The sequence below is a fragment of the Cibotium barometz genome, chromosome 52, assembly GCF_041138505.1.
Source record: "Cibotium barometz isolate CiBa-2024 chromosome 52, ASM4113850v1, whole genome shotgun sequence".
NCBI classification, from domain to species: Eukaryota; Viridiplantae; Streptophyta; class Polypodiopsida; order Cyatheales; family Cibotiaceae; genus Cibotium; species Cibotium barometz.
In genome coordinates this window covers 255,808-280,711 of record NC_141097.1, presented here as the reverse complement: position 1 = coordinate 280,711, position 24,904 = coordinate 255,808, and the positions used below count along the sequence as shown (strand labels likewise).

The 24,904-nt window shown below is 39.2% G+C and overlaps 1 non-coding gene across 1 annotated transcript; it reads right to left on the bottom strand.

The window, feature by feature from the left end:
* Window positions 1–1,845: 1,845 nt before the first annotated feature.
* On the bottom strand, window positions 1,846–1,917 carry TRNAD-GUC (transfer RNA aspartic acid (anticodon GUC)). The gene has a single exon. It is a non-coding gene; the product is annotated as a tRNA-Asp (tRNA).
* Between the last annotated feature and the right edge of the window lie 22,987 nt (window positions 1,918–24,904).

Below are 24,904 nucleotides of genomic sequence, written 5' to 3'. Positions count from 1 at the left end.
GGCTTGTGCAAATCCTTCATACAATAGCCTATCATTACTTCTAGTGTGTGCATCCTAATCTTTCGAAGGCCTCTGCACATCACGAATCCTCCTTTAGGCTTGAACAGATCCCAACCCAAGTATCTCTTTATGGTTTTGCCTATACTAATCAACGATGGTGCCATTAAACGTGCCACCATTTGAAAGTGTAAGTGATTCAATGTGCCCCCTTTCTCTAAAGCAAAAAGCCCTTTAAAGCATTCCATTCTAAAACAAATTCTTCTAATGGCTATACCAGGAAGACAATTTAATATCACCATTCCCAATACCTATAGTCATAGACACCCCAAAGAGTCTTGTTTTTTTCTCTGTTGGGAGTTTAGGTATCTTGTGAACCGATGGTTCGGATGTCTCTGGCTTTTTGCCTTTCTTATCCGAATATGTCGATCCTGCAGTTTACAGAAATAGACTATTTAAATAATTATCAATTCAAATATTATCATTCCAAATATTACAGCCCGTTATATGTAAAGGAGATAGGGGGGACAACATAAAGGCATTATAGTCTTATGAACTGCAGAATGTGCCTCTTATTAACTGCAGAATATGCATTTTTATCGACTTTAAAAAATGGAAATAAATAAATCAAATTAAATATTTTATTTTTCAGCATAGCGGTCAGAAACAGACCCTACAATGTTTGTAGCCTTATAGACTGGAACAAAGACATATTTAAAAGAAAAGAAACATTCGTTTATTACTTTATTTTTGTACATAGAGGACAGAAACATAGTATACAATATTCACACATGTGGACAACCAGGCACATGCATAAATAAATCAAAAGAAAATACACAGTGCGTATTACTCGAATGGATTAATTTATTTTTCTGCATTATAGCGGACAGACATTGAACATACAATGTTTCGGCTGCATATTTAAGTGGAACATAGACATTGAACATACAATGTTTCGGCTGCATATTTAAGTGGAACATAGACATTGTTTTTAAAAAAGGAATATTTGTTTATTGATTCACACGTTTGGGGATAACCAACCGCATCATGTAGATTTATTTATTTTCCTGCATAGTGCACAGAAACAATATTCAATGAATCAGGCAGGGAAAAAATGAGCACATAACAACAGAAAACAAACGAGCAACTACAAAATCAAGTTTAGAAACCGGTCTAACATACCCGAGGATTTGGCTCTTTGCTTCACCGCGCGAAGATTACGGACTGTAGAAGGGCCATCTGGTGGAGTGGTGATACGGGGCCCCACAGGGACGTCTCTAAGAAGAACATCTCGCCATACCGTTCCAGAAGACCCAGAACCAGGAAAATCGCTGAGGACTCGCTCTCCAGAAGCCGAACAAACTGAAGCAAGCGAAGGTTTTGCATGGAAGCCCAACAAACTGAAGGAGGCGAAGGTTGCATGGAAGCCTTACCAAACCAGAAAAATAGCTGATGACTCGCTCGAGAAGCACGTGAAGAAGAACATCTCGGAAGACCCAGAACCAGAAAAATCGCTGTGAGACGAGTCGCGCCAGAAGCCCAACAAACTGAAGCACGCAAAGGTTGCATGGAAGCCCAACAAACTGAAGGAGGCGAACGTTGTTGCATGGACCCCCGAACCTTAATGGACCGCCTAAAAAGGTTTGGGGTGCTTATTTATCTTATGGAGAGAGAGCTTATATCTTTAGTCTTGACCATATGAATAGTAGAAGATTATTCACCTTTGGTAACATGGAAACTCGGAAAAAAACAGGGAAGTCGTTTGAGAATTCCGGGACCCTGCCTAGGTTTGAAGCCTGATGTCTCATTGACCCGAAAAGGGCGCAGCTGCAACGTCGAAAAGGGAATCGCCGCTGCCGGGGATCGAACCCGGGTCACCCGCGTGACAGGCGGGAATACTCACCACTATACTACAACGACAAGACATGGATGATGGCTTTGCATCATAAATGTCGTTGTGTTTACCTCCCTTTCCCCACAAGCTGCTCTCGAGCTGGCAGACGCTGCTGTAGTGTACACAAGATGATATGATTGGTTCTCACCCATAACGACCGACGAAAGATGCCATGACTTCACCTTAGGTTTTGATGCTAGCTAGAGAGAGAGAGAGAGTCGATCTGAGATGCACAAAGCTAAGATAGTCTCCTCGCTCGCTCTAGTGATGAACAAGTTGCTCGTCCCACCCAAGAACGCAAAGAGCACAACCACCTGCGAGAGGAAAGGCGGCCAGCCAAGGCCGGCAGCTATAAGTGAGACGATCAGTGCGGCTTAAACCAGCTCACGAGAGCACTGCTGCCTTTAATTTTGAGGGGTGAAATTTGTATATTTTCAAGTCTAAATTCTTGTTAAACCTAAACATTACCTTTAATTTTAAGGGTTTCTTTTTGGAGCAGTGGTTCGTCTCATGTTGTTGAACGTGAGGGAGGTCGAGGATACAAGTGATACATCTCCTCTGGTGTTGCATCTCCAAGCATACGAGTCGGAGCTTGATTGATTAGAAACACAGCATATGTGCACGCCTCAGCCCAATAGAAGTTAGGTCTATTCATCTTATTAAGTATGGCTCTAACTGTCTCTGCAATATGTCTATTCTTTGTTTCGGTAACCCCATTCATTTGTGGTGTACATCTTGTTGATGTATGCCATGCTGTCACAAATAAGAAGTTGTGTACATCTTATAGTCAGCTCTTGATGTACATATGCTTCAATTGGCCTTGCTTACTAAATGGCAATTTGGAAGAGTTCCCAAATGCACGTGAAATTCACATACATGCCAATTCACTTATTTTGGAAGATGGCAAAACTGTCACTATTCCCTTAACTTGGGTTGCACTCACATGTCTAAGCCTTCGATGACATACATCAAACTCTATCATACTCTTTGATTATGCATACATATTCTCCTACTTATTGTTATTGCATTCATCCAAAGTAAACCTTCTCTTCTCCATTTTGCTGCTGTGAGCTTATTTGCAGCCTTGCAAACATAAACAAAACAACCCATAGGATCAAATATCACACTCATGTCTTGCTCAACCATTTGTCCAACTGATAGTAGCAGGTTCTTCTTTGTAATACTTGGAGCAAATAATACATTATGCAAGTGTTTCTCCCCTTTAGTGCCTACAATCTGTATCGAGTAGCGGGATCCCCGGTAGTCACATATAAAGGCACTTCCCACTTTTCTTTAAACCATTCATCATGGCTCGTCATATGATTACTCTACATCCCGAGTCAATGTACCATTTGTCTTCACATATATTCATACTCAAGAATTTATGAGTGGTCATGATTCATACAAAAACAATCAGTGCTCTTCTTTCTCCTCTCTTCCTTCCTCGGAAGTAGATGCATAGTTACCTTGATTGTACCTTCCTTCTCACACATATCCCTGTCTTTATGAAAATATTATTGAAGCATATGATCTATCTTCCCATGAAATAATGGCATACAATTCCACTTCTATCTTGAATCACACCATGGCCTCTTCCTTGATTTGCTTACCCACCTTGACATCCACTGTGATAGTTGCTTTGGTAACCTGGTCCATAGCTTTTTTGATATCCTTGACCTCTTATAGTCCCTCTTGCATATCCTTGACCTCTAAAGTTACCTCTTCCATGAGACTCTCTATAGTCTCTTCTACCTCTTCCACGAGACTCTCGATAGTCTCTTCTACCTCTAAAATCTGCTCTCCCTCTTACTCTACCTCTTCCTTGAAACCCATAAGACTCATATTGGTTCTCTCCTTGGTATATTCTCTTGCTCGATGACTTCCTATTCTACCTATTTAAACTCTTCATCTTTGTTGGTTTCTCCCTCTACTTTGTAATAGGATGATTCCTAGTATCCTCCTACAGTTGATGAAGCTCCTCCCTATAACCGATTCTCTTCCTACATCAACTTTGGTACCAACTCTTCAAACGATGGCAACTCATCTCTAGTGCATATACTAGTAGACACTCTATAATCTTTGCCCAAACCATATAATCATGCATTCACTTTATCATTCCTCTTCAACCACATAACCAATTAATTCTAATGAGTCTACAAGACTCCAAATCTTACCCACATAATCCGTAATGCTCATATTGTTCCGTTTCACATTGTTGAGCTTTGTTTTCAACTATAGCTTTCTCCATGATGCACTCTCATACAAATTTGCTAAACCATCCCATAGCTTTTTGGCTATTGCATAATCCTCAACATGTGGAATAATTGGAGAAGAAAGAGTCATAGTTATAAGATAAATTACCTTTTTTATTCTTTAATTGCCATTGCCTAATTGTCATGCCATCATAGTAGACACTTGCTCTTATGTGTACAGGGGATCTGAAACTCTTAAGAGCCTTAATTCTAATCCTATCTAATTGATTAGGTTCCATAATTCCATTGACTCTAAGTACAACTTCATTTTATACCGCATTGTGTAGTAATTCCCTTTATTCAATTTCTCCATTGCTATAAGATTTACATCTCCAGGTTACAAACTTCTCATATTGCTTGTGACTTCTGTTATATTTAAAACCTTTATATCTCACATCTCTACCCAAAGAATCTTTCAACCTCTCAATTTACTCTTCTCACACAAAACAAAAATATTCTCACAAAGATAATCTCTTAACACAAGGAAGCTACAGGCCTGTACTCTGATACCATGAAAATAATTTTTAGCAAACCCACACTCTCATAGGCCTTGAACACTTGAGAAAAACAATGTCTATAGACTCTCAAGAAAGGGAAAAAAACACTCAAAATTGATAGAATTATGAAGAATTAATGTCTAAATACATAGATGATACTATTTGTAGTTGTTGATATGAGTGATTAGTGATGATCAACACAAAGAATGAGAAATTAGTCAAAAATGTTGAAATCTATAGTGGAGAGAGAAATTTCAACTTGTAGAGAGAGAAAGTGTGTAGAAAACACAAATTTTAGACATAAATTGATCTCTTTTGCTGGTACCATATTACATTGATGATTACTAAGCCATTTTGCACTCCAAATCTCTGCTTCTTTGCTCTCTATAGTATCCCACAAGCTCTACAATCACTTCTTCTCTTTTTCTCGCTATTTTCTCATATTTTTTATTATTTACCCATTCTTTGTCCATAAACTTTGGCTGGCCACTATACATGTATTTTGGCCCACTCAAATCATCTTATTTTACTCTCTACACGCATCCCAATGATCTATTACAAATATTTTAATTATTTCCTACTCTAGCATTACCTAGCATTACCCAATGACTCTCGTCATAATAGACATTGCTGATATGTATATGTCCATCACATGAAATCGCTTCTACTTCTTCAACATTTTAGATCCAAATGAATATACACAATTTCATCAGATCATATCATGTTCTCATTTTAGCATGGAGGATGAGGAAAATAGATGCTTTGAGTGCCATTATCACCACCGTCACTAATTTTATGATGACAACTCCGATTTAGTATACAATACTGTAGCATGACTATTGTAGTATAGAGGCTTGGTGGTTTTATGAAACCAATATAAAATGCCAATCTAGATAAGGATTTACAACCTTGAGAATCAGCTAGCATAAATATTTCTTATTATGGGGAGAAGCAGTCATCATTATGTCGATCAAGGATTTGTGAAATCAAATGGCAATAATTGGGATCAACACTAGCATAAAGGTGCATCTAGATCCTTGTCCCAAAAGAATGATAGCTTGGTCACCTAATTTAACATTAAAGAGAGGAATCCTCCTCTAACTATTGAAGAGTCTAGTGATATGCTCATTATGGAAGAGGAGATAAGCCAAAAGGCTAGAGATAGTGGTGATTCCACTTTATAAGCGAGCACAAAGAAAGAAAAGGGAAACCACTCTTGTAATCCCTCTTCTTCTAGAGAGAAGAAGAAGACAAAGACCATGAAATCCTTCTACTATGACAAGCCCGACCAGAAAGCAAAATACAAACAAGACGAGACATAGATGAGAATAATGGTACCTTCTTAAAGTCATTAAACAAGGTGTCTAAAGTGAAATTGAAGACCTTTATAGCAATTGAGAAAATTTATTTAAATACCAAGAATTCTCTATAACACCTAATGGTATGGATCATCAAAATAGGAGAGCATCCCATCACATATGACCAGTTAGAAGGATTTATATAGCTCCCTAATTTAGTAGGGAAGTCCTTCTTGGTAGTAGCACTCAAAAAGATACCGAATGTCCCAACCAAAAGGCCCAAGTACTTTGTGTCAAGTAATGGTGATACTAAAAAGTTATCAAATCTCCTTGATACTCTAGATATATCAAATCAAATCTTCTCGTTGTGGTCATAAGAGATTGCCTAGAGGTTTTAGACTTCAGGGTTTAGTTTGATGAAGTCGTGTACTCATCTTAGATGCTAATGAAAAAATCATTAGGAGAGGTACAAGATGTGAAACATTTTATATAAATTGTCAGCCTTTTTTGCAAATCAAACAATCGCATGGCCATAGAGATATTGCAGAGTAAGCTTATCGAATACCTTTTGGCTTGAGGCAATAAACATTGTGTTACATATAGTCACATCAAAAGGAGTTACATCAAGGTGGTGAAGGGGATGCGTCCTTAAAAATCTTACTCTGGTAAGAAGCCTTTAGTATCACCTTTAAGAACATTTTGTTGTTGTGATTATAACATACACATTTCTCCAGACAACCAAGTGGGATTCCAAAAGAAAAAAGTGAATCTTCCTAGGATATAATAATATGGGGTCTAAGGGTTACAAACACTGAGACAAGGAAAGTTATGGTCAGCTGTGATCATGTGGTGTTTGTGGAATAGGCCCAACAAATGGAGGAGGAGGCTCCATCCCCTTTATCCATCAACAAATATGTAACCTAGTAGACACAACCACGGGGGGATGTAGTATTGTGTAGGTGATGAGCCAACAAGGACCAAAAGAGAATCCAAAGACACTCTATTAATTTATCCTTGTGGCTGAGATAATTAAGGAACAAGATTTAACAAGTTTAATTAAGCATAAACAGATCCACACAAGAAGGTGGGGCATGTAGATAGAGTATGACTCCATTATTATAAACCACATTGGGGATCTTATGGGTCATCTAGAGAGATGCAAGGTCATGGGCACCAAGTGTCTTAGAAGACCAAGTACAAATCCTACTATTACATTAGATAAGTACAAGGAAAAGTCTTATGGAAGGCTTTGCATAGGTTGAGGGAGAGATTCTCCCCCATAGCTAGATTGAACAAGTACTAGCTTTGGCTGCTCATGAGAAGTGGCCCCAGTAATACAAATGGGTGTTTTTGAATGGATATTTCAAGGGGAGGGTGTATTGTGAGAAGCCCCCTAGATTCATGAGGATCCCCCTAGATTTGTGATGCCCAATTAATAAGCCATTATTTCATCTAGTTAGTGTTTGTGTGTGATACATATGTGGTATTGCAGTAGTTGTGTGTGGATTTTGAAGATGGAGAGTGTGTGAAGCAGAATGGAATGAAACAATGGATTCTCATATTCTTGTCTGCAAAGAGCTAATTAGGGTCTATACAAGTGTTATTTGTACATCCCCATTCTATTTACATGGTATCAAGGCATAGGTTTCTCTAACACTGAGTGAGAGCTAATTAGGGTTTATACAAGTGTTATTTGTATATCCCCATTCTTTTTACATTCTTTTTACATTCTTTTTACATGGTATCAAAGCATAGGCTTCTCTCACATGGTATCAAAGCATAGGCTTCTCTCACATGGAGTGAAAACCTGAAACTTTAAGTGGTTGGAGATTGAAATTTTGAGGGTCACCATTGAAGCTATGAAGCACCATTGGAGCAAATCATAGAGCTCAGCCAAGAGGTGAGTAAACAGGCCTTTCTTTTGTGGATTATTGTAGGTATTTGTTGGAAGGCAAAGAAAGCAAAGTTGGAGCTCTCCATTGAAGCTTGCAAGTGAAATCCCTAATCCTAGTCTAAAGATGGAACATTAAGTGTGCAGCCAAGAAAGAAGTGTAAATACATTACTTAAGGACTTGTTCACACATATATGTATCTATGGAGCAAATGAGCATGTGGGATTATAATGTGGACATGTACATGGTTTGAGAATGATTTCTAGAATGTTTTTGCATTGAAAAAGTGAATGTTCAAGTGGTGTTCACACTATATTAACGAGATTTATGGTATTGACACTACATTAAGTGTGCTCATTGAAGCATTGTATTTGACAAACATGGGTGACGGCCTAACAAAAATTGTGGGTTTTCAAGCTTCACTAAAATAGCTTCCAAATATGTAAGTACCACATGAAAAATTTCTTAGAAGGAAACAACTGTTGGAGCTTGGTGTTAGGTGATGCTACAGCTTCCCTCAACAAATCCAACACATGCACAACTTCAAGCACATAGAATTTGGTCAGGAAAGAGCTTTAAAATTGTTGTATTACTTTTCTATTTGTGTGATAAATTTCTATGCTATGTCATGTATAGGATATGCATAATCCCAAAAGGATGCATGGGATACTTTGGTGAAATTATATAACACCAATGTATAGGTAAGGAAGATTTATTTGAAGCATAAGATTCATATCATAACTCGGAATAACATGAGCATACATGATTATGTGAAAGAGATCAAGAGAGATAAAGGGATGTGTAGATGCACTTACATATCCATAAATGCACCTATGGATGATAATGATCTTGTGGCAAATCACATTGAATGTTTTGGGTAAAGAGTACACATCATTTGATACCTCTATTATAGTTAGAGGTGGTGATTCCCTAGATTTTGAGGAGTTGGTTTCATTGCTCATTATTGAGAAGAATTAAAGCTTAGGCTTGATACATATACTATTTGCAAAAATGATAATGTAAGGGACTATATATTCTACTCTCATATAGATTCAAGAAGCAGCATGAGATCTACATCTAGAGCATGTACATGTGGTCATGTGTTTAGATGGATAGACCACCACACCAAAATTTCCAGTCCTCATATGGTGTACGAGATTGTAGAGGATCTTATTCCCATGGTAGGGGGGAGATATATCTCTAGAGGAAGAGGTCATTAGCAACCTCAAGAATAATAAAGCAATGGGATTGATTGTCACTCCTCATGCTAATCACATCCTTAGATTGAGCACTTGTTTTAATGAGGCTATTGGCAAAGAAGCTTAGGATAAAGCTATGGATGAAGAGATGGATGCATTGGTACATAATGATATATGGGATTCGGTTGAGTTACCAAATGGCAAGAATGTGATTGGTTGGGTTTACAAGGTCAAAGGTAAGTTGGATGGATCCATTGAAAAACATAAGGCAAGGCTAGTTTCCCAAGGGTTATGCACAAATTCATTATGATGAGACATTTAGCCCAGTGATGACTACTGAAATGGCTACCGTAAGATCTTTGATTTCATTGGTTGCATCTAAAGGTTGGGAATTGCATCAAATGTACGTCAAGAATGTATTCTTGAATGGAGAGTTTTAAGAAGATGTGTTTATGGAGCAACCAGAGAGTTATGTATAGCCAAATTTTCCCCCATATATATGTAGATTAAAGAAAGCATTATATGGGCTAAAGATCTCATAAGCATTGGCTTTCATGTTGGGAATTCAGATTCTTGACTATATGTGAAGAGGACAAAGAATGGTTTGGTGGTTATTGTGTCATTTTTGTGGATAACTTGATAGTTACATATGATAGTGGAAATAATATAGCAAATGCATATGTATCATTGAGAAGCCATCTTGATATGAAATACTTGGAAAATTTGAGATTCTTTCTTGGCATTAAGGCTATTAGGCCATCACATGGTATATGATTGGTGCAAAGGTAATATGCATTGGATATTTTGGCAAAGTATGGCATGATTGGAGGAAGCATATGGTGACACCATTGGAGTAAAACATAAAGTTAAGATTTGACATTGGTGATAAGTTGGATGATATTACCATGTACAGGAAGATGACAGCTTGATTTACTAATCACTAGACTTGATTTGTGTTATGCAGTGGGACTAGTTAGCCAATTTATGCAGAGTCTAGTGATTTACTAATCACTATAGTGGATTTGTGTTATGTGGTGGAACTAGGTAGCTAGCTTATGTAGAGTCCCATGAAGCCACATTTGGATGATGTTGTCAGGAGGATTATGAATTATGTGAAGACCACTTCACATTATGGTCTATTTTATGAGCATAGATAAGATGTGATTGTGTATAGTTACACAGATGTGATTGGGCCAAAAGTGCTTGTGATAGGAGGTCTACTAGTGGGTATGCATTTATCTTGGGAATTGATGTTATAAGTTGGAATTAAAAAAAGCAACCCACATTTGCATTATCTAGCACGGAAGTAGAGTATAAAGGATCAGTTACTATGGCCACGTGTGAAGTGGTTTGTCTATGGAGGTTACTTGATGATTTGGGACATCAGTGTGATGGAGGAGTTGTCATATATTGTGATAACATGAGTAGTATTCAACTGGCCAGTAATCTAGTATATCATGCAAGGACCAAAAACATAGAGGTTCACTATCATTTTATCAGGGAAAACAGGTTGATTTAGCTTATGTGAAGATTGAAGAACAGGTTACTAATATCCTCAAAAAATCTCTTGGGAAAGAGAAGTATGAGTACTTCAGAGACAGGCTTGGAGTACATGAGATGGATATGATGAACTTGAGGGAGAGTGTTGAGAATACAAGTTCATCAGGATGATGAGACGGATGGTAGTGTGTGGTTAGACATTAGTAGATTTCCTGTGTGTGAAGAATAATGGCCGTGTCTAGTGGCCAAGTGTGGACAACTTATCTAGTATTAGTTTGGTGTGAACATTATCACTTATAGCTATTGTGGGTTTTTGTGAATGAGAATGAAGATGGATATATGGTAGCCCATACTTGTGTATGAGTAAGAGTGAGAGAAAAATAAAAATCTAGGGTGTGTGTGTCTATTTGTCCCCCTCTCTCTTTTAAACTTATACCCCTTAAGTTATTTCTCTTTGGGGCCAGAAAACTTAATGTATACATGGGATTCCTTGGATTTGAGACAACATTTGTATTGTTGCTGCACTTTGTGATGTTTCATGACCCACAGTTTTGCATTATCAAGGTATAAACACACGATATTTGGGTATGGATGATGTGAGTTTGGGTGTAGTGTTAGTATTGTGGCAATACACACAACACATTTTGTCCACCAATGTGAAAGGGGTTTAGTGGTGTTGTTCGGTTGAGTTCATCCCCTTCTTATAATTACTTACTAAAATTTTCAAGCAAGGCTATGTAGAATTCAATGATTGACATTTCAAAGATCAATTCCTCTTTATTTGAGACTACTATGATTAGGTTGTGCAAAGTATTTCCCTTCAATCCCATGAGGAACTATCACTTCATTTTTATAAAAGTCATTGGGTTTCTCCTAGACTTCCTCATATCATGAGTTCAGGGTTCTCATGCACAAGATGTAATTTCTTATAGTTTCCTCAAGTTTTCACTCTACCATGTAGAGTTCAGTTGTTGCACAAAATCCATAGATAAAGGAGGTCCTTAGTGTTCTAAAGTTTGCCTTAATCACATAGGTATCAAAGTGATGAACCATTACCTTTCCTCATGCTTTCACCCTATCATGTAAAATTCTATTGTTGCACAGAATCCATAGATGAAGGCCATCTTCAATGTTCTAAAGTTTTCCTTAATCATAGGTATCCAAGTGATTAACCAATTCCTAGCCTTTTCCACTGAGCATAGAATTTGATACATGTACCTTTATAGGGTAGTTTAAATTTCCAAAAATCCTAACATCAATGCTTAAAAAATTTTGCATGAATTGAGTAGGATTGGTAGATCCACCCTATTTTCCCCATGATCTTGAAATTCTCTACAGCCATAGCTCTCAATGATGACTCACTTGGGTCATGTACAACTCCTCTTTGACTTAGAGCATTGTTTATTCCTTGTGCAACCTCCCTTCCTAGATTGTTTGATATTGCCAAAGTTTAGGCATCTAGGGGTTACATTGCTAGGTATTGAGGCCAAGCATCTATAGGAAATTAGGACTCTTGGTAGTTGGCAAAGGACCAGTCACTAGAGGAATAGGAGTTACTAAGGGTGTGAATCCAAGTGACACATTCAGAGGCCTAATCACATGTCAAATGTGATTGATTAGGAATTGTACTTGAGGCATGGACCCTAAGGTTGGTAGATTTTAGCCATTGGATTCAATTTTGGGGCATGTCTAATCTCCTTGGGTGAACCATGGCTTGCATTATGCTAAATTATCCTTGATGAGCTGGTGCACAATTCTCAAGTAGACACTTTTTTTATTTTTATATTATTTAATTTGTCTGAATTTTAAAACTTTATAATTTTTTGAATTTTTTTAGATTTTATAAATTGCTTAGATTTTTTAGGTTTTAAATGTTTTTTTTTGTTGGATTGGCATGACAAGATTTGGATTCTCATCAATTTTTTCATCGAGGCTCTTGGAGCTTGTTTCAGACCATACAGGCTTCTCTCTAGCTTCCAAACAAGATTATCTATTCCTACTTTGACATAATCTACAAGCTGCTACATGTAGACTTCTTCCTCAAGCTGGCCATTGATGAGGAAGGCATTTTTGACATCCATTTGCCACAATTTTCACTTACGAAGAGAGGCTAGAGATTACTCACCTGATAGAATTCATCTTGGCCCCCTGTTTTTAAGCAAAACCTTTAGCCACACAAGTCTTGCTTTGTACCTATCTATCTTTCCTTCCTTGTTGTACTTTAGCTTATAGATCCATTTGTAGCCTATGGATTTCTTTTTGGGTGGAAGTTGACACAGATCCCAAGTGTGATTCTTATGCAATGAAGTCATCTCTTTTCCATTATTTCTTATCACAAGCATCCTCATAGAAGAGGGCTTCATCATGCTGCATCAATTATGTTAAGAAGGGAGCATAATTGGTTTGTTCAAAGTATGAATTGTTACCTCTATGATATATTAACCTTTGGGGTTTCTTTTTGTCTCTAGTAGACCGCCTAAGTTTTCTTGTTGGGCATCATCTTCTTCTTCTAGTTCATTAATTGAGTCCTCCAAAGTTGCTATCTCCCTTTTAACAGGGATGAAGAAGGGGTGGCTGCATCTGATGGTGGATGAGTTGATGTCCAGCTGATAGTCTCATCAAAGATCACATCCCTTGACATAAATGTTTCCTTTTTTATTGGATCATAGATCTTGTAAGTCGTATTCTCACTAATATATCCAACAAACTCACACTTTCTGTACTTATCATCAAGCTTCTTCCTATTTGCATCTAGAATATGAGAAAAAGCTCAGCAACCAAATATTCTGAGAGATGATGTACCTAAGGCTTGAGTCCATGAAAGGCCTCATAGGGGTGATTCCCTAGAGTGCTTCAGTTGGGGATCTATTCATTAGATAGCATGTTGTGCTAGTGATAATTTCAATCCAATAGGTGTTGGAGAGATTCTTCTCCTTTAGCATACACACGGACTCAAAAAAGACTATGTTCTTCCCCTGAAACTCCATTTTTCTAAGGTGTATAGATGTAAGTTATTTGCCTTCTAATTCCATGCTCAAGAAGGTATTTTCTGAAGTCTTGAGAGGTATTCACCTTCATTGTCTGCTGACTTGAGGACTGTGATGCTTCTACTTGTCATATTCTGAACCATAATATGAAATTCTTTGAAAATGCCAAACACTTCATCTTTGGATTTCATGAAGGAAACCCAAGTATATATGGAATAATCTTCTATGAAGGAAACATAGTATGTATTACCACCAAGTGAAGGAGTCTGGGATGACTCACATACATCTTTGTGAATGAGGTTAAGGACTCCTCTTGCTCTACTTGTGCTTCTAGAAAATTGTTCTCTAGATTGCTTGCCAATGCAACAGGCTTCATAGACTTTATCAATTTTTTGTAGGGATGGTATGCCCAAAACCATAACTTTTGATTTCAGCACATCTGCTATTGAAATTCAGGTGACCATACCTTTTATGCCATAATTCTAATGGTGGAGATAAGGAGGCTAACCTATCAGATTGCATTTTTTATTGTTTTTCAACAGATCCACTCAACGTTGAAGAGTTTTCCATAATTATGGCCTCCTCTTTCTCTACTTGTGCTTCAAGAAATTTGTGCTCTAGATTGCTTGCCAATGCAACATGCTTCATAGACTTTATCAACTTTTTACAGGGATGGTATGCCCAAAACCATAACTTTTGATTTCAGTAGACACATGCTATTGAAATTCACATGACCATACCGTTTATGCCATAATTCTAATGGAGGTAAGGAGGCTAACCTATTAGATTGCATTGCTAACATGTTTTTTATAGATCCGCTCAACGTGAAGAGTTTTCCATGCTTTTGACCTTGTTCGATGACCTTGTAGCTGTGTTGAGAATCTCTGATCTCAGGCATTGCTGACCTTCAAATTCCACTTGGAAGCCTTCATCCACCATGGCTGCAAATTGAGAGAAGGTTCTTAGTGAGTGTAGGAACCAAGAGGACATCTCCAAGCTGCTTCCTTTCCCCTATGTTTAGCTCAAGGGAAACTTCTCCTTTACCTGTGATGATAGAATTAGGAGTTCTATCTGTAGTATAAACCAAACCATCATGAGTAGAATCTAAATTAGAAAACCATTCAACATGAGAAGTCATGTGGGAGCTTTCCTCACTATCAATCCACCATGGTTCCTGCTTACTGCCATGGTCTACATGGTTGGCCTCTTTGATCTCTTCAATAGAGAGAAAAGTGTTAGCATTTGTGAAGCTTTGAGAGCTTCCATCTTCAGCATAGCAGACTGATTTCCCTTTCAGACTAGCTTGATTTTTCCTATAATATTTCTCAAAATGTCTATTTTTTACAATAATAACATTGAATGGAGTTATGGGGAGTTCTACTTCTTCCTCTACCTCTAGAGGAATAGCTGCCTCTACTATTAGAAGAATAAGTACCTTCTTGAGTACTTTGATCATTGGTGGTGTTGTTGGTTAGACTGGTAGTTGTTATGTCTTCCTCAACCTCTTTGATTATTTAATCTTCCTCTACCTCTTACTGTGAAGATGGATTTGTCATTTGTTACTTGCTAAAGTGCTGCACAAGTGGTGCTGCCATGGATCTTCTTCATGGTTGCTTGTCTCTCTGATCCTTGTCCCTAAGGATCTGCTCCATTTTGTCTAGTGAGGGTTTTTCCTCAGAATGATGAGACCTTGAACAAGATCCCCATAGCCTGCTTTCAGCCCGTGAATGATGATTATAGCAAGCTCTTGTCAGATATCTTGTCTCCCACATCTATTAGCCCACATCTATTAGTTGGCTAATGTAGATCTTTCACCTGCTTGATGAAGTCTGTAGCATTCTCATTGGGTTTCCCTATCTCATTTATGAGTTGAGATCTTAAGGATTTTAGACTCATACACCTTCTTCAGATTGTCCCAAGATTCTTTGGGAGTCAACACCTCCCTTAAATGGCTGAGGATGTCATCCTTCACACTTAGCTTTATCATGTGGGCAGTAAACATGGCCTTCTTGTCTCATTTTCTTAGGGCTTCAATAGTGACATAAGTTCATCTCCCATCTCCCAACTATCTTGGAAGAATAATAGTGACTCTATCTTCAACTTCCATGTTTCATAGTTTGTATTATTGAGTGTTTGAGCTCCTTCCAAGTGTAGGCTACTCAAGCTGGGTGCAATCCACTTAGTAGAGCAATCATCTAATTTCACCTTTGGGTTCCGATAGGAGCTGACTCTTAAAGCTATTTTTCTATTGTAAACCTGTCCAAGAAAGTAAACCTGACCAAATAAGTAAACCCGGCCAGATGTGTTGAATGCCAACTTCAGAATGTGGAAACCTATGTGGCAACATGCAGTGTGACTATCAATAGAAAGGTGCTAGTTGTTAGCAACAACGACTGTTTGTAGGGGCTGTTTGTAGGAAGGTCAACAACTTGTTTTAGTAGGAGGTCAACTCAGGTGACTGACTCTGACAGTTAATGTAGAAAGGCTCGGCAAAACTGATTCAGGGCAGCTAGCTCTCCGGTAAGCTAGTTTAGATAGTTGGCTTTGATAGTTATTTATGATGGTAGAAGATGATGTGGCTTTTGCAGGTCGTCAAACAATGATGTGGCTTCACCAAATCAAAAGATGACTTGGCTTTCGCAAGTCAGATGATGATGTGGCTTTAGAAAACTGGAAGATGATGTGGCATCAACAACAGGTCCAAATGATGATGTGGCTTCAGTAGGTTAATGTAGATTTTGTAGATCTACGTCTACAAGTAGAAGTGGCTGATGCTGAATCTAAAAGCCAAGTGCAAAATGTTGAATGCCAAAATGTAGAAGACTAACCTAATAGTTATGTAGTGCTGATGCAAAGCAAAACGAGCTGTTGTAGATCTGAGGCGGCAAAGCAAAATGAGCTATTATAGATCTGAGGCAACGCGTGTGAGACTGAAGCTGATGTAGATGCTGCTATACTTGATTTCATAGGCTAGGTGGTACCTGGGCAAACTCTATGTAATGGAGTAAACGAGACTCTGACATTATGTTAGAATTACAAGGACAAGAGGAAATGCAACACAATGACCAATACATTTAATTGAATGAATAAGTTAAGATTGAATCAGCATTCTGTATATTTATGAAACAAATGAGATACAAGAGTGATAATTTTAACTCTAATCTAAGGCTGGGCTAATCCTAAAAACCCTAATCCTAGTACTAAGGAGCTTAAACAACTCAGATCTAACAATTCATACAGTGCTATGATTGTCAGGCTCAAGCTACACTCAACAGGTGGCTTCTACTCATCGTCTTGTTCACTTTTCCATTAGCAACTGCATGCAAAATAGGCTTTCATAATGATCTAGGATGAACAGCTCATTGCTGATAGTAGACACGTCATGGTCAAATCTTCATCTCCATCAATGTAATCATCAATGGAGATGTAGACACGTCATGATCAAAGCTTCATCTCCATCGATGTAATTAGTTAGGGTGTGACCGATAATATTGCAACTTTCTATCAACTAACTCATTGCAATTCTCCTAAGAAGACAATGACCTGTTATTCCTCCTTTGATGTACGAATTCGATTTACCAACTAGGCAGCACATTTCTCCAAGGTTTTGCAAACCTTAGATGATATGAATCTTGCATCTTTCAACATTCTTGGCCATGTAATCCCTACAATCACGATGTGATTTTAGAAAAAAATTATTAGCATGAAAAATGTTTTTCATGAGCGTGGAAAACCAAGCAACTTATAATTTTGACCTTTTTGGGATTTTTGATGATTTTTCATGCTTTCCTAGACTTCCAGTTTAATTCTTCTAAACATATCTAAGAAAACTAATAGAAAAAGCACAGAAAATTAGTCTTCTTTTCTTTTTCTCTTATTCTTCTTCATAGGCCTTTCCAACCATACGTGGGAAGAATGAACACCTCACTTACCACATTGGGTTATGCTCTAGAGAGAAAAATAAGAAGCAAAAATATAGAAGCACCCACAAAGGTAATCCCTGATAGTAGTGCCAAAAATGTTATGGTCCATTTTGGTCTCTCCTAAAAATACATGCACAAGAGAAAACAAGAACGAAACTCAACTTCCTATGGTGCTTTTCGTTTTGGTCCCTCCTAGAAACACATTCACACAAGAAAACAAGAACAAAACTCAACTTCTCATGGGAAACTTACCAATGTGTCACAGTGACTGCAACCCTCTCTTCTTTTGGTGGAGAGCTCTAAGTCATACTCCTCCCAATTTGTTATCATGCATTAGCTTCATCATCATCCAATAGGTTGACATACACTCCTTTCTCGCATAGCTATGTTATTGTCGTCATCCAATAGGTTGACATACACTCCTTTCTTGCATAGCTATGTTATCATGCAACGACTTCATCATCATCCACTAGGTTTCCATAGACTCCTTTCTCTCATAGCTAAAGAAGCATAATGATAGTAGAGAAGCATGAGCAAGACTCAATTTCACAATAAGAGAGTGTGTTGTAATTAAGAGAGAAACTAACTTATATACAAGGCCATAAGTGTTAACACACACTCATGGCCTTATATATAAGGCCATGAGTGCGTGTTAACACACTTATAACTATGTGAACACACTTGTAACTGTGTGCATGAAGAAAATAATGATTACAACAGATTTACAAGCATGAATACACCAAAAATTACATAAAGCTAAGGGTAACTAATTTGTACTGAATGTTGGGATATCAAACCAACTCCAAATTGTAATCTAAAGTGATAGAGATCTATATCAAATACCTAATGGTAAATTTAAACCATTAATTATACTAAAATATAGTGATTAGTATTAATTAATCATTGATTAGTGAAATAATCCCTTGTTTTGTGTGCAAAAAATAGAATGTACGGGGAGGCCAGATCTGGTGCCTTAGGGTTCAAATCAACTCAAATCCTTTAAGTCAGTCTGTAATTAAGTGGGTAGCAGTTTAAGTGAGTCTGTAATTAAGTGGGTGTGAACACTTATGGCCATGTATATAAATGAATTTCTCTCATAATACAACATACTCTCCCATTGTGCAATAGAGTCTTGTTCGTGCTAATCTCTCTCCCTAATGCATGCTAGTGATGAGTGCGTGAGTGAAGTGAGGTGGGAGGAGGGACGAGTACCCATAGGGCAATGCGGCAGTATGACAATGCTCGTGGGCGGGAGGCACGATGGAATTGCTTCTCAAGGAGTTGTAGATCTTGGAGACCTCAAGTGTTATAATCTTGGCCATTGGAAAGATCCTCACGACAATTATGGTTCACTAGGTAATCTCTTGTTGGATGTGTTTCAAGAGGGGTTAGGATGAGCTATAACACTTGCACCACCTACTCTTACATCTTCACCAAGCTACCCCTCCATAGCATCACCCTCCTAGCTCCCTTCTTCTTCTAGGACCGAATTTCCTTCACCCACCCCCACATCTCCTTTGACTTCCCTACACCCATCCTCTCCAAGTGGACCTCATCCACCCCCTATGCTTTGGGTAGGCCATAGACCAGAATGATGCCATTGACCCCTCAATCCTGAACGGGTTTTGTCCTTACCCCTACCCATCCCAACAAATAACTGAAGCCCTACGCTACCTCCACCGCAGAGGCAAGGAGATCATCCATGTGGCCTACCGATCCCTCTGGCGAGATGAGATCCTGCCATACTCCGCAGAGCAGGCCTCCTTGTACTTTACCATAGATGTCATCTACAAATGGAGGTCATACAAGCCATGGGCATAATGTAATTCGATGACTCGCATGTGGAATTTCCCATGGAGTTCACCTCCGAAAAATTTGCAGAGGTCGAAGCCTTCTTTCACGCCCACGACCCCAAATACTCAGAAGAGGAAGACAATGATGACGGAGGCGAAGGAGCCCTAGAAGCCTAACCACCACCACCCTCATCTCCCCCACATCAACCTCCTCCCCATAGCTCCTCTCACCCAAGCACTAGCACACAACCACCACCACCCCCACCTAGCACCACAACACTAACACTCTTCCCCTCACAATCCTTTACACCCATCCATCGTCCCACACCACCTCCCTCACCAACTCCTCTCCCTCACTTCGAACCTTAACCCTCAACATCGGCTAGGCCTCCCCTAGTCCTTAAAGCAAGCCTCGCCATCGTCACCCACCCCTCGACCTCGTTACTAACCGCCACCTAGAATTCCTTCCCCCCACCCTTGGAAGAAGGTGAGATCCCACTACCACTACCATGAGAGTAGGAGAAAGTTGACCCTCTGCTTAACCCCCTTGATTGGCACAATTTGCTTGATTGCATGAAGTTCAAGTAGGCGATTCGGATCCTACTCGGTTGAAAACTCCAAGCAAAGCCGCTCACCAAAGTACGGATTACATGGACATCCACGTTCTGCGACCCTACATCGACACCAAGCATCACAGCTAGAAGCGCGAGCACTCTCCTCAACAATGCGGCAGCTACCATAGGCTACCCCGGCCACCCACCACACTGCTCATCCCATCACATTTAATCTCATGCGCAAGCAGCCGGCCTGGTGCGACGTGACCTTTCCTGCTGAAGCCGTACATCTAGTAACAATACTGCAAGGCACCACGCTAACTTAGAATCAACCCCAAATACCTATTGATCCGATGGGCCTAGAATCTTTTCCACAAAGATCAGACAAAGAACCAAAACTTCTCTTCAATTTCCCATGGTTCGCTCCTTTGATGCCCAAAATTCGTGCACTGAAGCTAGCATGTTCAAGCACCTCCATGAGTTCATTGGGATATGATCAAGCGCCAGATCATGTGGTGGTCACCACCATCAAATTTTTCAATATGATCATCACGCAGCTGGAGACATTCCTAGATTGGAATCATTACCATGAAGGCACTCAAGGCTTGGCCTTCGACATCAACAAAGGGCCAATATTGAAGCATATATTTGGCTTCTATGAGCGCGTCCTATGGATGCCTACCTGGCCCCTCTCCAAACATTCTAAGATATGAGATGGAGACAACATTCTGGATGAGCTACCACGTCTTCCATCGCACCCCCCACATCCTACTTTGTGACACGACTTTGTCCAAACCTACTCGATCTACTACCATTAGATCAATTGCCAGCTCTGAGGACGGACCTGAATTAGGGAGGAGGGTATCGAGGGTTTTCAAGATGCTCAGCAGGCGATCTATCGCTGCTCTACAATGCTTTTTCGTTGCTAAGAAGGGCTTCTTGTTGTTGCTATAAACGCTACTGAGCAGCACATTTTTGTTACCCAGCAGCAAAAAAGAGCTGCTCAGCAGCATCTATAGTAGCGAGAAAATGCTGCTATATTGTAAAAATATCCTGCTTCTTTTGCCACTGAGTGGTTTTATCTTTGGGAGTATAGTTTATATAATGTGATGATGGTATTATGATTTTGCAGTTAAAGTATATATATAGAGGCTTCTTACACGGTTTGGTCTTGTAGACTGTAAGTCTGTTTTACTACACTAGATAGGTTCTAGGCTTAGTCTCTAGAATGAATGTGAATCTTTAGATGTATCACTTTATTAGTAGGCTATTGGATGCCTCATCTATCTATGTAATACAAGGTCAGACATTTAGTTTGGGGTCTCCGAATTTGAGTAGATTTATGCATAGTCCCAAAAGTAAGCATTGACAGGATGCCAAACGTGTATTCAAATACTTACAGGGCACTCAATGCCTTGGCTAGCTTATTCTATGCTAAGAGGGGTGATGTTCAGCTACATGCTTTTAGTGTTTTTGATTGGCCAGATGTTATGACACGTGAGTTTCATAACCACACGAGTGGCTTTTACTTTCACCTTGGTTATTCATGTCTCAGTAAGAAGTAGCCAATAGTGGCCACTTAGAGTTGGGAAGCTAAGTATAGGGCATCTTTTATAGTGATTGTGGTGTGTATGGCTAAGACCTCTTTTGGTAGATCTTGGTGTTATGGATAATAGTCCCCCACCTTTATCTTTACTAACAACCAGAGTGCATGAGGAACCCAGTGCTTTATGCTCGTATAAGGCACATTATCATTATGTCAAGGAGGGTTATTATAGGAGAGATTATCTTAGCTTATGTATCTACACACGACAATGTGGTAGACATGTTCATGAAGGCTCTCTGACAAAAGAAGTTCAAATATTTTTTCAAAGCTTTGGGCTTATCGCCATATTTGGGGATTGAGCAGTCACATGATCCCTATACATATTTATAGAGGGGGAATTTTTAGCCATTTATATGATCATGATGTGTGGACATAGGCTATTAAGTGGTTGGGGAACTTTTTCTCTCTTCAAGAGGTTTTTTCCCCCAAGCATATGTATGCACTTATGAGTGTGTGTAAGTGACCTTATCTCTCTCTCTCTTCTCTCTCTAGTCCATTTATCTTTACCTAGACAAAAACCTGTCTCTCACTTAATCTTTGTATTTCACTGGCATACTGGGTGCATATAGGCTCTAGGTGCGTGAGACCCACAAGCAGCCAACAAGCCAAAAAATGTAGCTACATTCAGGTGTATGAAGGGTAGGAACCCCCCCCTCCAACTAAAGCCGAGAAGCCAAAAAATGTAGCTACATTCAGGTGTAAGAAGGGTAGGAACCCCCCCTCCAACTAAAGCCGAGAAGCCAAAAACCTAGCTATATTCAGGTGCATGAAGGGCAACAAGCCCCCAACTAAAGCCAACAAGACACAAGATAGCAGAAAGCACAAGGCGCCTTTACATATTTGGCTGGCGAAATTAATTTTTTGGGCCCTCACAAAGGCCAACCTGGCTACCTTGGTCTTCTTGTAAACATCCATGAAGTTGTAGACATGTTAAGCTAAACATACAACCTTGCACACAAGAGAGAGAGAGAGAAGAAGAGAAACAAACCATGCAAGGGTTGATTCGGAGATTAGGACTTAGCCAACCCTAATGAGGGTTAACTCCCCTATGTGAGGCCGCTAGGGGATCACTTCACCACCACTTGTGTCACCCAAGTGGAGATTCACATAGGGTTAACTCCCCTATGTGAAGCTGCTAGGGGATCACTTCACCACCACTTGTGTCACCCAAGTGGAGATTCGCAAGCTAAGCGAAGAGCAAAGAAGGAGGGAGCTATGGAAAGCTCTACCTTCACTCAATTCCAACATGCATGCAAGAGGTATCTTGGTAGAGAGACAAGAGAAGGGAGAGGAGAAGAGAATCTAGATTAACACCATCCCTAACATGCACACACACCAATCAAGCATGCAGGCATCTACAAAACAAGCAAGCAACCACAAGCGAGAGAGAGAGAGAGAGAGAGAGAGAGAGAGAGAGAGAGAGAGAAACAAATGGGATTGTCCCTTTTCATATTCCATAAAATGTCTTATATACATGAGCTCACTTTTTACAATGGTCGGCCACCCATTTACAATTGGGGGACCAAAACTAGCTTTCTAGCTCTATGTACATCTCATTCCTATGATCGGCATTACACAAGCTGTAAGCTTGGTCATCCTATATCTCTTTTATTAATCAATGCTTTGCGCGGTTATAAAAGGATAAGTTACAAGAAGCGTGACCATGCTTTCCTTTCAAATGCTACAAAAACACTGCTACGCTCCCGATGTGTTGTAGTGTATCCATAGCTTCCTATATTTTTGATGTAGAAACTACATTGCTGCTAACAAAATGTTCTATAATATCTCTTTTGTGACCAACTTGAACTTCTTTGCCTGCATCAATTCCTTTGCCATTCTTGAAGTAAGCAAAGGTTTTAATTGCTTTATTGGATGGAGATTATATGTTAGCATAGAGGATCAAGTGGTTGACATCTTCACAAAGGCATTGGGCACAGAAAAGCTCCACAAGTTTAGGAGCTTACTTGGAGTGCATTGTGTGGAGTTGAGATCAAGGGAGAGTATTAAGATATCGAGCTCAACTAGTGGTACGATGGACATTGATGACCCGCCTGGGTGATATCTTCCGCACTTATGCCTTTAACATGGTTGGTGAGATTATGGTTGATATGCTGCCCACTGGATAACAGGTTGTGTGACAACCACTTTGGAGTACCTGAGGACTTATTTGCACATGTGACTATTCCTCCTTGAGGAGCAAGCTTAAGTGAGAAAAATAAATCATGCTAAGAAGTAATGTGCTTACTAGCACGTTACTTTCTAGCACCACTATCAAAGAACCAAACAACAAGTAATGTGCTTGCTAGCACATTACTTGCTAGCACCACTATTAAAGAACCAAACAAGAAGTAATGTGCTTTGATAGTGGTGCTTGTTAGCACCACTATCAAAAAAGAGCCAAACATGCTGACGATCAGAACTGTAGTGCACAATGAATGCTCAATCATCTTGTGCATAGTTTGTTGCCTCCTTCTTTCAACACTTAGTGAAAAGAAGGCATCTATAAGGATCCTAATTTTAGTGCACAAGGATCATAACTATAGTGCAAAAGATGATTGAGCATTCATTGTGCACAAGGATCCTTCATGCTTATTATGCACCTAGTAAAGCGTCATTAAATCTCTCTCATTCATATATTCGAACTCTAACTTCTTGCACAAGTAGGCCACCCAAGCCTTATTATGCCCCTAGTAAAGTGCCAGTAAGCATATCCCAAGCATGCTTCATAGATTTACATGAGAAAATATAGGAATAATGCTCCTTTTCACTAAAGTTCCACTAATGCATGTGCATGCACATCCCTGCCATCCCATGTGTTGGCTTGTTCCATTGTGGGGGGAGATGTAGAGGCAAATACCACAATTACATGAAAACTTATATCACCATCAAAAGTACTTATACTATACTATTATGCTAAAGATATAGGGCATGCCTCAATGCCAATAATAACAACATTTAAAAGCCCTTGGCGACCAATACATGGTGCGTCATATAGGACTACAGCAAGTAGTTGGTCCCACCAAGCTTAAATTCTCAACTAAAAGCATACCAAATACATCACTGCCTACCTTTCTACCTATAAATAACTAATCTCTAGCACATAATGAAATTATTCCAATTACTTGTAGGTACTCTTTAATGTCCAAATAAAATGGCTAACTAATAGTGATGATGAAAACATGTAAAGTGTCTGAAAATTTACAAAGTGTAGAGCATGAAAATAATACTTAGCACGAATGCAAAAATTGGTGATAATGTTGATGAAGATGTTGGAAGATGTTGAAGATGAGCTTGAAGATGAAATGTCAAAGATAATGACGATCCTGTCTGCACACCAAATGCTAATGTTGCTGCTATGGTTTTCTCCTGTACTAAAAACCAAAAATCAAACAAAAAATAGTTTGAGCTGATAGTTCCTTGGGATGCTATAGAAACCTTATAGCATGTGAGCGCACCTCGAAATGTGCCCGAAACACATAAAAACTTTGTTAACATAGTTAATGTCACACTAT